Below are 17,951 nucleotides of genomic sequence, written 5' to 3'. Positions count from 1 at the left end.
TCCTAATGATACGCAACGCGTACACCTCCTACGGCGAATATTGCAGTCAGTGGTAAATATTATGATTGTGATTTATTGTTGCGAACGAGCTGGCAACGTCGCAGTTGTGGACGCCAAATACGCGGAGTCGGAGTCAGGAAATCCCCGAGTTATACGACTGTAAATATACGCGCGACAGCAGCGCCTCATCTGCGCTAAGATTTCTTCTCGAACTTTTTAATATATTATTGCAGCCATTTAAGCGATATTTTGGCATCTAGCGATATTTGTCCTACGGTTTGTTAGGACCAATAGGACGTAAATGCCACTGGCTATCAAAGTGGCGTCCAGTATTCGGACGCCAAAAGCAGGTGGACGCCAGTTTAAATGCATTTTTGTCTTCAGAGGACGGCTGTTTGTTTGAGGGATAAATATATATATATATATATATATATATATATATATATATAAAAGCTACCACTGCACCTCTGCTGCACTGCTGACCGCCTCCTTGGCACAGTGGTTGATGCGTCATCGTAGCACCGAGGGATCCTGGGTTCGATTCCGATGGAGGCGAAGAAAAAAAAATGGGTCGGTCTGGTAGGACACAGAAGGCTGATCACATACTTGTCCCTAAAGAAAATAGATCAGTGAAACAGATGACTTCACTTACCACTGCACATTTGCAGAGGCTTTCAACGCATTCATTCAGTTAAAGGAATGAGGTGTAATTAAATTTATTAGGTAAGTACTTTATATATAATATTACAATACGCTTCATATTTCGTATGAAATCCACTCACAATTTAAACATGTAACGTAAAATTCATCAAATTCCACTTACACAAATAATAATATTCAAAATGTTAACCACATTAATTTCCAATGAAAATTTTCCATCAAAACTTCCACAACAACGATTAAAAGTTGCCAAACATTCTCGACTCATTTCGTTATATCCACTTGATTGCTTTCTACATAAAAATTTAGAGGAATAAGGACAAACGTTCGCTTTGGGCGTTGAATTATTCAAAGTGAGAGGGAAACAGTATATTTACATAAGCAAATTGGGTAGAGCGTGGACTCAGCTTAACTCAGACGACAGGTGTGACCAGTCTAAACGTTGTAAACATTATAAATGGGATATTAAATTGTTTTCTTTCATCTGTTGTGTCAATTTATGTGGAGTAAAGGTCGTCAAACATTTTTAAGGTTAAGTCTTGGTACGCCTAAAGCAAATTGAAGAAGTTAGATGGTGGACGTATTTTTAAATAAACGACAATTATGTATATCAGCCTAAGCCCGTGGTTTCACTTATAAACTTCAAACAGGCTATGTACTTTACATTCGGTAAATTTTCTCGACTAAAATCCATCTCTAAGCCAAACCCATAACCAAACTGAAATATTTATGTAAAATAGCGACAAAACATATTTAATAATTAATAATTTCATAATAGTAATAGAATTTCAATAAAAACAGAAAAATATACTAAGGAAGAGACAATCAACACTATGTCTCAAGAAGTAGAGATGTTTTAATTATATTATAAAGATAATAAACATAAAGTGACCGAGTTCATAGAAATAGCAACAGAAAGAAGCTTGAAGATATCGCACGTGTACATAAATGGTTGTTATACCTGCAGATTCCAGAAACCTAAGTACCTATGTTAAGAGGTATAAGAGCAGTACTTACTTAGTACACTACTAATTTAGATACGTAGCGTATCGTTCTTGAAATAGAGGAGACCTCGGGCGATCGACAGTTTTTGATAGGCTTCTTGATATTTGTTCATAAAATATATTTCATAAAAAAGAGCGTGTGTGCCGAGCACACGTGTCAGAAGTCAGACTGAAGAAACTTATTTGGCAAGATTCAAAGTTACCAAAATCGTCACATTACTCCATGACGTGACGGTATTGCCATGACGCGACCTTGAAATTTTACTCTCAACGCACTTATAGAAGTTTCACTTCAAAAATACGTCTTCCCAGGTTGGTGAAGGTCGATCTCCAACCGGCTCTATATTAAGTGTAGAGTGTTGAAAATTGAGTTTGATAAGAAATTATCCACGATGGGCAAGAAAACAAGTTTTAAACAAGATTTAGATGTAGTAAAAATGTTGTACAGATCCTAAGAATCAGAGCTTACAAAACTTTTCTATTAGAAGTCGATAGTAAAGCTATAAGTCTGGAAAAATTCTGACCAATCTAAGTGTTAAAATTCGTAAAAAATACCTAAAATATGAGATGTGTTCATTTATTACGAAATAAAATTTACTACAAATTAAAACAGAATACTCCAGTCATGCTAACAAGAATCAAGAATTCGCATTGTCTGTTACTTTTTATTAGGTGTTAAACATTCGTTCTGAGAGCCGTTTTTATTACAGCAGACCTAAACATTTCACCGCATTGCGAATCCCTTGTTCCAACTTTCCTAAAAGGCTTTGCTCACAAAAATACAAAACTAGCAATCGATCTTTAAGACAGTTGCGTGCAAGTTATTTAAATAGAGCTACGGTGACTCGACACTTTTCTATGGACGTAATGACGGTCATAAAAGGGAGTAAGTTTATTATAATGTAGATTAAACCAACAATAGCTTAATGGTGGTAATAATTTAGAACTTCCGTGGTGGTGATTGCGTATTTATGTGTTTAATGAAACTATGCATTTTAATTTCGTCACCGTTTTGATTTTTTGTTTCTTTTTATATTGTTGTGGTTCAAATGTATCAAATCTTGGTGATATATTGAATATATTATTAAATGTTAAACAAGTTAATGGCTAATATACAGAAATCTGATCATTTGTTTCAAAATAAAATGTCACTTGACTTTTACATCGTTATTTTTGTAACGCCAAAAACTTTTTTTTGCGTTACAAAAATTTCCTATCATTAAAATCCAGAAATAGATCTTAAAGGTAAATTAGAGTGGAAATAATTGATACGGAGGCTTCCGAGAAAATTGGACTCCACTTGGCTGTGAGAGGCGGAAAAGCGAAACGGTTTCTGAAATTCCATTATTTGTATGAATGAACGTTCTACAATATCTCTAAGCGCCTTCGGTTGTTTTACAAAAACCTTTTCAAGTAACCACACAATGAACTCTCGAGACCCAGGCGCACACCCGTAAATAACAAAAAACCTTTGAAGTGTTTGAATTTTTTTCCGAATCAATAACACGTTACATGACAAAGCGGCTTTCTTTTCCTTTTCAAATCGAATCGAAAGCAATATCGTTGTAGTAACAAGCTGAGGAATATCAACAACGCTGGTGTTGACATGTAGAGACAATCGTTCAGTTAGCATGTATTTTTTATTGCGTCGTATTATGTTTCAGGGACTTAAAATGATACGCATTCTTTTTACACTCTTCCTTGTACCATTCAGCATCTGTGGAAATACAATGTAATAAGTATAACAATAATATATAAGCATAAGCATTACAATTCACAAAGCATTACTCTTACAGAAATTTGAACATTACAAAAATATTATACCAATCTGAATACATCAAAGCTTTTTTATACAACATAAATATTATCAGGATAAAAAAGATTTTAAATCATAAGATTATGATGGAAAATCAAAAAATGTAGAGGGGCTAGTGTACTTATTTTTAATTTTAAATCTAATAAGCAAGGTTGGGCTTTGCACATAATAATTTTGATATTTCGTATGCAAAACTATTATTTGCGAAACACTAATGCTACCTAAATATCTGCTAAATCTATTGGCTATTAACAAGTTATCAGAAACATTACACCTATTCATATGTTTATGCAACCATGCTAATATTTATATGTATAAGTAATACTATCTTTAAAACTGATGATTTGTTTAAAGCCCGTCAAATTATTGCACGAAAATCGCTGTACAGATAAGATTTCTGTATTCCACTATCAAGTTTTGTTGTCACGACAAGACACTTCCTACGTCCTTTTTCAAGACTTGAACTTCACCTACCAATTACATCTTCTTCAAATGAATTTTACTGATAGACAGAGTAACTTTTTCATAATAATATGACTAAGAATATCTTGATCCAAAACACTACCATAAAAAGCCAACCCTCAAAACGTTGCGTAATATTTAATCAATAGCAACACTTCATCCTAAGTTTATAGTTAAGACCGTCTCATATAATCCTCGCTGAGTTAATATAAGGGACAGCCATTGTATAGAGTGATGTAGATTTACCCTTACTAAATTACATGACACACGGCCTGTTAATTTTAGATATTCCGTCTTGAGCTGTGATATGGGTATCAATTTTCTTTAACGTCTATACTGTGTTGCGTAATACACGTTTAACGCTCCATTTCGTGATTCTTTTGGATATTGTTTATGAATAATGAACAAATTGGAGTTCGAAATTATCCTTATTGTTTATTAAAGTGGAAGTTTTTCCAGAACTCGAATGTTTTTTTATTTAATGAATTGTGCACAATTTGTAAATTATTCTGTGTATTCTTTCAAATTTACTTTTTAAAGCCAAATTTTTAATATTTTTAACCGTAAAATCATTTTCCTGTCCCCATTTCTACCAGGCAGTTCATAAAATGACCGACAGCTGAAGAATACGGCATGTTCTACTCTTCTCCTAATAAGACTATAATTATATTATGCAGTGGTATATGTATACATATTTTAAAGTTAGATAAAGTTGGCTAGAACTAAAACAAAATATTATCCATATATTTAAAGATAGATATGCAAAATCCAATCTAAAGATCACAAAGGCCATGAAGGTAGTTTGAAATTAAAGAATCTAAATAAACCCTGATAGAGAGAAAGAATTCAAGCAATGATCAGCATATTCAACTTCGACGTCATAAATACTGGCATTTCACTCCATGCTATTATAATCCTTATTCTTCGACAATACGTACCAAATTCGCGAGAACAGCTCTCGTCCATTTTACCATAATTTGTACTTCGCATTACCTAGGTTTGAGTACCGTTAGAGATCCTAACATTAATTATAGATTCATATATTGTTTTACCGAAATGTATTTGCTCTGGACTTTTGTAATTATGCATGGATGTAATGGAATTAGTGCGATGAAGTCGTTACATTTTATTTACAATCGTGGCAATTATTTTTAATTTTAAACAATTCTGCTCTCTACTATTTAAATAGTTCAAAGTAGAAAAGAGCTATATTTCCATACTTTCTAGTATTTCTCGGAATTAGTTTAATCATCGTTACAACAGCTGCAATTAAGAAAGCGTAATATGCATTTAAATGAAATAAATGGTTATGATCAGCAAAGTACCGAGAAATTTGTTAGCAATCTCTATCAGTAGGAGAAACTTCATTTTAATATTCCAATCATTTACCAGGCTTAAATAATCCGGTGTTCAAGTGAAAAATGTGAAATTCGCTTTAAAAATATTAATCTTTTGATAAATAAGCAGTATTCTGCCATAATCGAAAAATTCCGAACGTACCCCTTTCGCAATTTATCATTGCTCTTTGTCACGGCGGGTCTAGGTGTAAAAAAACTCAGGATAAATTTGCGAGTCACCTCTTCCTCGTTTGTCAAACAAAGGCTTGATATTTAAATTTGCATTTTAATTCGCTTCTATCCTTTTAGCGATAAGAGCGAAAATTGTCTGCAGGTTCGAAAGTGTTGCTTTCAGCTCTGCTGTTTCGGAAATACGTAAGTCTATACAGGCATAGTTCTCAATATTATGAATTCCTTTTTAAAATCGCATCTATAACTTCTGTTTGTCGAATGCTTAGAACTTTTAAATACTTGTTATATTAGTATTACTAATACTAATTTAATTTAATTAGAAAAATGTGTAATATACAACATTTACAATTACTTTAAACTTAGTTACTTTAAATGATCAGTATGTACAAACTAAAGCATTCTAAATTTACAAATGGAAAAGGTTCTTTCATATACAAGGTGACGCCTGTTTTTGCCTCATTGTAATAAATAATGTATAACCCTTCGTCAATCTAAAAACATCCACAACAAGCCACATCTTATGAAACCTTTTACTCAATTACATTAAGTGAGATGAGGGTATAAAGGATGTCACTTGATAACATCCCCAGATTTCTATAAGAATTCGAATTCATAGTAGCTCTGAAAGGTTTGGAAAAACTTGGGAGTGGTGACGGTACAGATGTTTAGAAGTTTTACTTTTTATAAATAATAATAAAATAAATATGCTCTATTTATTTTTCTCTACCGTTTTCTATATTGCCAGTACCATCCTTATTTAAGTTGAATCATAGAAATAAATTAATTGGATTGCTTGTTTCTTTCTATGGTAAAAATATGTAGGGTTTCATTTGATTGATTATAAGAATCAATATTATAATGTATGGATTCGAGTATATTAGCATTTATAATATTTATCACAATACTTACAACTTAACAAACAACTAATGGTGGTTTTATTAAATACATGACTACTTAAAAGTGAAGTCGCGTGTTCCCAAGTGGGGTGCATTTTGCATACTTACATCTGTTTCACTGATTGATTTTTCTTTAGAGATAAGTAGGTGATCAGCTTTCTGTGTCCTGCCAGACTGAGAAATTTTTTTTCTTCGTCTCCACCCAACCCAGGACCTCTCGGTTAGAACCGTGAGGTCTTGGGTTCGATTCCCGGTTCACGTATCAACCACTGTACTTATGAGGTGGTCACATATTACTACTTACTACTAAATAATTATTACAATAACAACAATAATATAAAAATAAGTACTATGTAGCTATGTTTTAAATTGAATGCAGTCTTTGGCAATTATAACCACACACAAATATTCATTCAAAAGCTTAATATAGAAGTGGAAACATTCAAAGCCTTATTAAAACGGAAACTTCCAATTTGTAATTAAAGTGCTTGCTGCGGTTTGTCTGTTTATTTCGCTTTTGCTTATTAATAAAATTTATGTTTTGTTCTGTTAATTTAATGATATTACCAAATAATTATTGCATTGTGAAATATACGTTAAAAATTAATTAGTTACATATCGACTATTAACTATATTTGAAATCACAAAATCACAGCACTTTAGTTACCGAAATCTGTCGTGTTTTTTGAAATCGGAGAGTATTAAGATACTACCATTACAAATAATGCACCAAATATATTTTGTAAAATTTTTCATCTATCTTTCAAAGAATACGCTGATTTTTCTTTCAAATTATTTTACGCCTGTATAAACGAGATCATCTCTTGCATTTACAGATTATGAAAATATGAATGTTATTCATCAACCACATGAAAAAGACTCGAAGGTCTCTGTGGAAATCTTGGCTCTAGAATACTCCATGGAAATGTATATTTATATATTGTACTTCGCGTTTGATTATAGCTGAAAGCCCAAAATATTATTGCAAATTACTTTTCTTGATATTGCTCTATAATATTTTAATGCAACAAACAATACTATATGAATTAACTAGCAGTGCTCCGCGGTTTTACCCGCTTGCTCCGCTCCTATTGGTCTTAGCCTTCCTCGATAAATAGACTATCTAACAGTGTTTTGTGTTGTGTGTTTCTTCAAATTGGACCCATGGTTCTTGAGATTAGCACGTTGAAGGAAACAAACAAACAAATTAACTCTTCAGCTTTACAATATTAGTATTAATGTGTTAATCGTCAAGTTAATTACATGTTTTGTAAAACTATGTTGATTATTATAATATATTTAAAACGCATATTTTCATCATTAAAAATATAGAATATTTTTAATGATGAAGCAGTACAATTGTTAACATTAACAAATTGTTCTTATAATGACTTTCCTCATTATTATTTTTACACCAAGAAGTACGGTAGTATACATATAATTTGTAATAACAGCATAGACATCACGAAAACCTAAACATTCTTCAAATAAAGCTTCTAATGTTTTCGTTAAGTATATGTTCGAAGCAAATGACTTGCGTGTCGGTTTTTACTGGGATACTCCCCTTCTCCAAAATGACGAATCGTTTCAAGTATTTTAATACACATTCTACGTTGTTTTCCGTACAAATCAATACTGTAATTTTTAAGGAGCGATCTTTCATAATAATATGTTTACACTGTTTTCATGAATGAATTTTTAAAGCTTACATCGTCATACTGTTATACTCCAATGATTCGAATTATTATGGAATTTGTAATAAATTACTTACTTACTATAAAAAGACGTGTGGCACTCGGGGACTGCCGCGGTAAAGCTATTGCATAGCATGCCTTCAAGCCACACCTCCGAGCCCGTCGGAGTGGGGAGCATGAGGTTTTTTCGTTACGGAATTTCTCGATTCGGTCCCCGCGCTCAAGGCCCGCGATAGAAGCTAATAAATAGCTTAAAAAAATGCTCCTGCAAATAATCAGCTAGCGAAATTTACGTCATATTTCATCCTCATTCGGCAATCTATTGTTACCACACCACTTTATAGGGATAAAAATAAATACGTGACCAAAGTTTTTATTACTAAAATTTTGGTTCGCATCATAAATAACCTTCGCCATAACTGTGTCGCAGACATTTAAAAATCCATCAATGAAAGTTGCAAGTCATATACGATTCATTTACATCATGTCAGAGAAAGACAGTTCCCTTATGAGAATTAAAAAATACATTTAAGCATTGCGTCCCTTGAAAATGGGAAATAAGGAGAGTATTTTTTCCTCTACGAATACAAATATTATATTATATTGTAGGTATTGACTATGTGATTTAATAGTGATTTTAAAGTTAGGTATATTAAGCATTTTAAAGTATGCTCTTTTGCCATCTTTCATTCATTTACAATACAGTGGTTCCCTTTTAAAATATTCTATTTTAAATTTGTTTTTGAGAATTTGTTGAAAATATTATATTTCCCGAAATATAATTTATAATTATTTCTCCATAAAATATTAAAATGGCTCTACTCATGTATTTTCTCTATATTTTTAGATGAAAAAGGTATCTGTACAACAAATTATATAATATTCCTCCTTTGTGTGTAAATAGGTAAAAAATATTATATGACGCACAATACAGGTATTACATAGCTCAAGTTTACTAGCTAGACAATTGGAACTAGGTCAAGCGTAAGCAAGCAAGTACACATAATATTAAGTCTACTTAGTGAATATTAATTCTAGCTATTCTATATACTACTAGCGGTCCGCTCCGGCTTCACCAGTGGTACATATTTACGTTTTCTCTACATAAGAACGATCCTCGTACTTCAAGGAATATTATAAAAAAATAATGATCGAAATCGCTCTACCTGTTCACGCGTGGACCAAGGAAAACGGGTTTCATTTTTATATACAGGGTGTAATCGTTAAGTGTGTACAGGCGATTATTCCGTAACAATACAAATAATAATTTCAGATACATTATCGCCAACGTCCATACCACGTTGAATACACCGGTTCTCGTCCGATCACCGAAGTTAAGCAACGTCGGGCGCGGTCAGTACTTGGATGGGTGACCGCCTGGGAACACCGCGTGATGTTGGCTTTTTGCCCTTTTTCGCATATTATATCACACAATTGCTGATTTTTATTTATTTAGTTTATTTTTTGGATTGGTTGTTAAAAGCGCTAATTTTCGGAACAACCGGTACGAGTTGAAAAGTTATTTTTTTTGTTGGATAGATAACCATAAAAATTCACGCTAAAACTGATTGTAACGGTGCATCAATGAAAAATTAAAAAAAAAAAGAAACGAAATTTCCTTGAATTCGTTGAGACTAAATTAATTAGGAGGGAAACTTAACTAGAAGTAAAAGCTCCAACTCTTCTATCTTTCTTTTCCGTGGATTTAAAGAATTCGTTCCTAAACTTCCAGGCCATCAATAAAGAGCGTATTTTTATAAATATAATAAATCTTATATAAGTGTCAAAACTAATTAGGTACCCTTCCATTTACGCCACCGTAAATTAATAATGTAGGCGGTGTCGTCTGATCTTCTAATTGTTTTGAATTATTTATTTAACTTGACAAGTAATTAGAACTTCGTTTGTTCTTCGTTTAAGTAAATTTCTTTTGAATTATTCCGTGAGTCAAGTGAAGTTTTAATGTGTTTCGAACTATGGATGAATATGTATGAAGTTGGAGCTTTATGTTTGACTCGCAGCTTATAGATAATTTCGTTAATGATTTCGTGCTAAGAATGTATTTTAGTTGTGATTGTTTCTTTAATTTATTGGTTATATATAAAGTTTTATAGAGACAATAAATAATGCGTTTTTATGTTACAACTAGCTGACCCGACAGGCGTTGTCCTGTCTTCGACCGAACTGTCATGTACCTATAAAATAATAATAAAAAATGCCGTTCACTTGTCATTTATTTCATTAGTGTGTTTTTTAATAACTCAGGGCCCGGAACCACAGACACAATAGAAAATCTATTGTGTCGTGGACCAATCGGGCCACTTGAGGCTCAATGGGTTAAGTTTTTCATTCATAAGATCCTTCGTGAAGCTGTGACCAATAATTACAAATAGTGCGTTTAATGTAGAACCAAGATGTTTCGAACAGCCTTCCTCCTTGCTCTGTGGTCTGTCGAGACACCTATTAACAAGAAACTATTTGATCTTATGATCTAAAAATAGCTCACAAGCAAACGAAAAGTATCAAAAAACTCAATCAATCAATAGTATCCGACAATATCACTAGCCGCAAACCAATTACAAAGATGGATCACACAAACTGCGTAGAGAGCTGCCAATTTGTACGCCGTATATTTTAATCCGGATTTACGCATGTCCAATGAATGAATGGCCCAATTTCTAACGATTGGGGCAATTCTAGAAACCCTGAGAGCAAACAAAGCGCTGTAGGTTGCGTTTGACTTTACAATATCTGCGCAAACCTCCGTGTATGCCTTTCATGAAAGTTTAATCCTGGTTTCTACGCGTTATTGGATTTGAATCATTGTTTAATTTTATAATTGTTTCTTCTAAAGGAGGGACGCATGCTTTACCGCAAATTATATTTAAAATTGGAGAACTTGGTTGAACTTTGAAAGACATTTTTAATTAATTTTTATTTTTTGTAATTATAGGTGTATTTTTACAAGTGGTAGTAATATATTTCATGCCATATAACACCAATATGGAACAGTATTTTTTCTTTAAGTCGTATAGATATTCTCCATGTTGTGTTTTACATATTTGGATAAAAAATTTAAAATTAAAATGCTCCCAAATACGTAATAATGAGCAAAAAGGTAATTAATATATTTTTATTACTTTTCATGGATGAAGTAATGAAACATTTTGAATAAAATTTGCTTTATTTTTCTTCAAGAAATATTCGACCAGACTTCTCACAATCATAATCAACCTATAAAATTCATAACTACCACAAATCTTTGGAAAATTTTAGTAAGCTACATAATATAAAATTCCATGTTGAAGTTCACCTATAAATAAATTCCTCCTCTCAATATGTCACTTGATAATCATTTTCCTGCAACCTCTAAAACTTTTAATGTGGTACATATTAACGCGCAGAGCATTCCGGCACATTACACTGATTTTCTAGCCTCATTCGAGTCCAGTAATGTTCAAGCTATCCTTGTATCAGAAACCTGGCTGAAGCCCTCCTTACCTTCCTCCTGTTACTCCCTACCCGGTTTCCATCTGATACGTAACGATCGTGCCTGCAGGGGCGGAGGTGGTGTCGCTATTTATTTACGCAATCACATACCGTTCACTATTATCAGCTCTTCGCCAGAACCCACACCTGCAGCTGCGATCGAATACCTTATCCTAGAGGTCTGCATTTCCCACACTAAAATTCTTTTAGGTGTTATGTACAGTCCTTCCTCTTCCGTTGACTATTTTCCTTCTTTCGATGATCTCCTTCTAAATTTGTCTCCTTCTTACAGTCACACCATAATTATGGGTGACTTCAATACCTGCTTACTAAAAAATGACTCTCGCTCTAATAAACTATTATCCATTGTAGACTCCTATAATCTTCACATCCTCCCTCTTAATCCCACGCATCATTTCCCTAACTGTGCACCTTCCTTGCTTGATCTTATAATTGTATCCAACACAGACTTCATCTCTAAGCATGGACAGTGTGCAGCAGATGCGTTCTCCTATCACAATCTTATTTTCCTTTCCTACAAACTCCGTCCCCCCAAATCCAAGCCCCAAATTGCTATGCATCGAAGTTTTGGTCGTATTAATCATGAAGGTCTCTGTGCTGATGCGATTAAGATGGATTGGAATGCTGTACAATGCTGTGAGAACCTTAATGAAAAAGTAATGTTATTTAACTCCTTTCTTACGCAGCTGTACGACATCCATGCCCCAGCGCGTCCAGTGAAGCTTAAACACTTGCCTGCACCTTGGCTCACTGAGGAAATTAAATCGCAACTAAATTTAAAAAACCAAGCCAAATCTCAATTAAAATCGTGTCCTTCTGATGAGGCGAGGGAGAGGTATATAAGACTGAGGAATCGATGCAATACTGTGTGCCGGGATGCACAGCGCCGCCATATTCATACATCTATTGAAAATGGTGACCCATGTTTTGTATGGAAATTTCTCAAAACGATTGGAGTAGGCAAACAACCTAAAGCCTCGTCTACGAACCTGAATATCGACCAGTTAAATACACATTTTTCCACTCCTCCCGTTCTGTTTGACAGTGTCGATAAACAGGCTACCCTTGATTTCCTTTCTTCCTTACCTCTTTCTTCTAAACAACCTTTCAACATTTCACCTTTCACCGAATGCGATGTTAAGAAGAACATATTATCCATATCTTCTAAAGCTGTCGGTTGTGATAACATTAGCCGTGCTATGATCGTTCCTATCCTTGACATCATCCTTCCTACTATCACCAACATCCTTAACCACTCTATTTCTTCCAGCACATTCCCTGAAGTTTGGAAAGATGCAAATGTTATCCCACTCCCAAAGAAGTTGAATGCTAGCTCACTGTCCGATTACCGTCCTATTTCCATTCTCCCTTTCCTCTCTAAAGTTCTTGAAAGACTTATCCATCACCAATTAAGTATCTTCCTAAACTCGAATTCCATACTCAATCCTCTACAATCCGGTTTCCGCCCCGGGCATAGTACGGCTACTGCTTTAGTAAAAATAACTGATGACATCCGGTTAGGTATGGATAATAAGCAGCTCACGTTACTAACTTTGCTTGACTTTAGTAATGCATTTAACTGTATTGACTATGACGTACTTCTGAGTGTGCTGCGTTCTATTAATATTTCTGCTTCGGTGTTAGAGTGGTTCCGTAGCTTTTTGTATGGTCGCCGGCAGAGGATAAAGCTAGATGAATCCATTTCATCCTGGAGTTATCTGACTGCAGGTGTACCACAAGGCGGCGTCCTCTCTCCTCTTCTTTTTTCACTCTTCATTAACTCCATTACGAACAACATCTCATCCCGGTTCCACATGTATGCTGATGATCTTCAGATTTATACGCATTTTCCTCTGTCTGATTTGCCTACAGCCATAAACTCAACTAATACTGATCTCGATTTTATCGTTAGGTGGAGCAAGCTGTACGGCCTTAAAATTAATCCCCACAAAACGCAAACCATTATTATCGGTAGTCCGCAGTTCATGTCTAAAATCGTGTGGGATAATTTACCTTCCATTTACGTTGACAACACTAAGATCCCTTACAGTCCGTCTGTCAAAAATCTCGGTGTCCATATAGACCTTACACTTTCCTGGCATGAACACATGAAAAATGTCAGTAAAAAGTTATTTGCGGCATACCACTCCCTTAAGCGATTACGAAACTTTCTTCCGATTCCGACCAAAATTTTGTTAGCACAATCACTCCTTCTCCCTATCCTCGACTACGCCGATGTCAGTTTCTGTGACCTTACTGAGATACAGCTCGATAAGTTTGAGCGATTTCAGAACTTGTGCATCCGTTTTATCTTCGGGTTGCGTAAGTATGACCATGTCTCTGCTTATCGTCGCAGGCTGAAATGGCTGCCTATCAGATATCGCCGGGATGCTCATGTGCTGCATCTGTTGTATGGAATATTATTCGATCCCAGAACCCCACCCTACTTAAAAAACAACTTTGAGTACGCAAGTAACCACGGATTAAATCTTAGATCCAGTGATACTTATCTCCTTAATGTACCCATACATAAAACTAAATTTTTCAATTCCTCATTTACAGTGAAGGCTATTAGACTATGGAATGACTTACCAATAGCTATACGCAAAGCGAGTTCCATTGATGCTTTCAAAAACTTGCTTTTTAATTACTACATATCTTTAATTAAGTGATGACCTTATATATTTATGTATTTTCTCTCATCTATTAGTACGTATTATACATATTTATTTATTCTTTATCTTTTTATTGCTTCAGTGCTTCAGTATACACCACCTACCTGTATTCGTTGTTTTTGTCATTGCTTTCCTTGGTTGGGTTACCTGGAAGAGATGGCTCTGTAGCCATAAGGTCGCCCATTGTGCAATTTATGTGTATTCTATTTTATGTAATGTCTGTAATTTGGTGTGTACAATAAAGTTCTCATTCATTCATTCATTCATTCATTCATTCATTCATTCATTCATTCATTCATTCAATAAATTTAACACATCAAGTTACCTCGATTACACTTCGTCCTCTTTTATAGCCTATAAAGAACATGTTAATATTCAATAGGGAGATTTTATAAGAAAAGTTTTCTCGTTAGTTCAGCCCGCTATGGCTTGCTCAAGCTCTACACACCACATGTTCCGACTCTTTGCAATTAGTTATTTTCAAGACGTGAGAAACATTTATATGGCTTCGGTTTTTCGCAACGGAAAACTATACGCAAATCAATTAAAATCGAGCTACGCATAATTAAAGGCGGTTTGTATTTTATAATGCAGTGTTCTGGTGAGCGAAACTGGTATTTTGAACGCCTATGTATTTTTCAAAACTTACGAATACATACTTGTTTTGTCAATATGTCTTTTAGCATGGTGTTTACGATAGATATGAATATTAATAAATCTACTAGGTACTCTAGCCTCTGTCTTTTATGTAAGTAATAGGATATAGTAGAGCCTATAAAATGTATCGATAGTTTTCCCGCATTTATCCCAGTTCATTGATTAAACCTACAAAACTTAAAATTTTCAACACACTCATTATTATGCACTGATAAATAAATACCAAATAATATAAACCTGAATTAATTTCACAAAACGAAATGAAATAAACGTCGACAGAGGGAATGAAAAACATTTTACGCGTATGCTGCAAATGTTAGCGAATCGTCTGATTATTTGGGTTAATATCGGCCGGACTGTGACCGGCTCATTAGTTTATTTGCCAAACGCGATGTTTTCAGCTAAAACAACTGGCTGCCGAGCCAAATGGTCGGATATGATCATAACCGATGCTAAAATACGAGGTGAAAACGTTCATGACAGATACATTTATTTACGAAGCCCGTCTGTCAGATGGTACGTTTAAGGACTTCACTCATTACAACGTATCATAAATAGGAACGCTACCAACTACAACTTATCATAAAAATACCGTAAAAAGAATGTGTTGGGATGGGAAAGCAACACAATGTACTACGCCCACTAGAGCGTTATAACCGTATCTATGTTCAAAATATTCTAGACGACAATAATTATTATTGACGCTCCGTGTATGGCACGTAACGGTGTTGATCGCTGGGCATAGTCTCATTCATACTTTTCAATATTTTTTTTTGTCTATTACCTTCCTGTTACGGTCATAGTATAATACGTTGTAGTGGGTAGAGTCCTTTAACGACAGGCTAGGGCGCAAACGGAGAAATTTTGGCGGGAAATTTCGTGCCGTTCCACTAATGGAACAGTCCAGAAACTGTCAACTGTAGCAAAAACGTGAGCCTTGTGTTAATTTGTATCTTTTCCTTGCTAATATGCTTATCCTCTATGCGAAAGTGTTTTTGTTGGTCTTTCTTTTTTATCTATCGATTTAATACTGTAATAATTGTAATTTGTAGAAAGAAACTAGTACGTGGTATTTGTATAGGTAATTAAATATAGAGACGAAACTTGCAAGCTTATAATATTATGGCGAGGTGTGGTATTAGCCACTTTTTACCGCATTGAAAATATTGATTGCAAAATCTTTATGCCATACGATTCAGGTACTTTTATTTAATTTATTTACTGGACGATTTGGGCTCTCTCTTGAAAGGATTTTGTTTTCTGGTCTGCTAGACTGTAGTTTCATATCTCCACTGCAGACGTCTGATTATTTTACTTAGAGGTCGTAAAAAATGTAGACTATGATTTTTTAATTTAACGCAAGTCAAAGATTTATTTGACTTGCGTTAAATTACGATTAAATGCTAAAAATAAAAGAAAAGTACTTCTGAACATTTCGTCGAACAGTATGTAATCCTAAACCAAGCAAAGTCATCACTATGGAAACTAGACAATTACTGGTATTTAAAGTTATTTTTGTCTAGTACTGAAAGGTCCTTCATATTTACCCTTATTTTAAGCTTTATGTTATTATCTCCATTATTTTCTGAGCTTAATATTTTCATGTTTTTTTTTCTAAATTTGTCCATAAGCTTTTTTAAATTGCTTTTAGGTCGCTTGGAAGGGATCAGATTTTTCTATATCTGCCATCTCGCACATGGATGCCGGAAAAATAGATACATTTATAGCCATGTTTCAATAGTCAATATTAATTATTATTATATGAAAAACGTAAAGAAAATAATACAAAGGATTACTAGTTTTTAAAGTAGTGTACTAGCTTTATCTTACATAAATTTGTATATTGTAAAAGTTGTTCACTGTATCTAAAGATGGGCGGTCTGAGTAAAAGTTACATTTAGATTCACGTGTGTATCTTATCTTTTTAATATACCAATAGAATGCAATGCTTAAAATATAATATTATCTTGCAATAGTATTGCGTTGTTAATTAGAATATTCATTACTATATTTCCAACCGCGGCTTCGCCTGCGTTTAAAAAAAAATAGCCCGAATAGTTCCCGTTCATCTGGGATTTCCTGGATAAAAAGTAGTTTCTTAGTTATTCCGGGTCTTAAGCTACCTACATATGTACCAAATTTCATTGTAATCGGTTCAGTAGTATTTGCGAGAAAGCGTAACAAACATCCATCCATACTCACAAACTTTTGCATTAATTATAATATTAGTAGGACAAGTTTATTACTAAGAACCCATTTCAGAACTATGTAGGTATTATTAAAATAAACACTATATCGAATAACTAGTTAGTACGTGTTAGTAAATTTCAGGTTTGAAGACCAACCAAGTTTCTACTAGATTTAGGGCAAATACGATACACTTAAACAACTATTGAGAACTAAAACACTTCATGCAATATGAGATGTTACACTATTATTAATTGCTATTAAATATAAAATAATAATATAATAGATATGCTATCTATTATATTATTTTCTATATAAATTCGAAAGTAACTCTACCTGTCTGTATGTCATTTCTTCACGGCTTAACTACTAGACCGATTTGGATGAAATTTGGTACATAGAGCTCGAGATCTGATAAAGGACAAAGGATAGGTTTTCAGAAAGGAACTATGCAAAGGTTTTTTTTAACGGAAAGTTAGTAGCATTTACATAAATGATTATGTGAAAATGAAAAGCAATTTCCTTTTGAATGTTCTCTACAAAATAATATGTCGAGTAACATTTCAGTTCAAAGCTTGTCTGCGTCCATTAAGAGGTACTAGAGCTGAAATGGTTCTATAATATTAGTTTCAGATATATTCCATAATTCACAATATAGTCTGTAATAAATAATACTTAATAATAACCTTGTCATGCTGAATAGTTTGGTTATTTGTATATTAAGCCAGCTTGAATTATTTCGCAAATATAAGCAAGTACAAAAGATTACAATAATTAATTATAATTAAACTATCTAAGAATACTGAGCATGAAAATCTCAGTTTATTATACACTTTCTCAGTCAATATTAAACTCTTGTTC

At 33.8% G+C, this 17,951-nt stretch overlaps 1 non-coding gene across 1 annotated transcript; it reads left to right on the top strand.

Moving 5' to 3' along the window:
* Positions 1-9,344: 9,344 nt before the first annotated feature.
* Positions 9,345-9,463, top strand: LOC149484171 (5S ribosomal RNA). Its single transcript, XR_016316457.1, has one exon. It is a non-coding gene; the product is annotated as a 5S ribosomal RNA (ribosomal RNA).
* The last annotated feature ends 8,488 nt before the right edge of the window (positions 9,464-17,951 follow it).

This window comes from Colias philodice, chromosome 12 (assembly GCF_061535455.1).
Source record: "Colias philodice isolate Cphi_HAF_F1 chromosome 12, ilColPhil1 Martin Lab GWU primary, whole genome shotgun sequence".
Lineage (NCBI taxonomy): Eukaryota > Metazoa > Arthropoda > Insecta > Lepidoptera > Pieridae > Colias > Colias philodice.
The sequence above is the reverse complement of the archived record's forward strand: the minus strand, read 5'-3'. Positions and strand labels throughout refer to the sequence as shown.